Below are 432 nucleotides of genomic sequence, written 5' to 3'. Positions count from 1 at the left end.
TATGCCCAGTAGTGGGATTGCTGGATCATATGGTAGTTCTATTTTTAGTTTCTTGAGGAACCTCCATACTGTTCTCCATAGTGGCTGAATCAATTTACATTCCCACCAACAGTGCAAGAGGGTTCCCTTTTCTCCACACCCTCTCCAGCATTTGTTGTTTGTAGATTATCTGATAATGGCCATTCTAACTGGTGTGAGGTGATACCTCATTGTAGTTTTGATTTGCATTTCTCTAGTAATTAGTGATGTTGAGCAGCTTTTCATGTGCTTCTTGAATGCCCACATTTCTGCACATTCTCCAGGACGCTTTGCCTTGCTAAAATAGTTTCACTCTTTTTATTCCTCCTAACTATTGGCAAAGTAAATATACAAGGGAGGGAGGGAGGGAGGGGGAAAGAAGGAAGGAAGGGAGGGAGGGAGGGGGAAAGAAGA

Source organism: Physeter macrocephalus, chromosome 11, assembly GCF_002837175.3.
Source record: "Physeter macrocephalus isolate SW-GA chromosome 11, ASM283717v5, whole genome shotgun sequence".
Taxonomy (NCBI): domain Eukaryota; kingdom Metazoa; phylum Chordata; class Mammalia; order Artiodactyla; family Physeteridae; genus Physeter; species Physeter macrocephalus.
Note: the sequence above shows the minus strand (reverse complement) of the source record.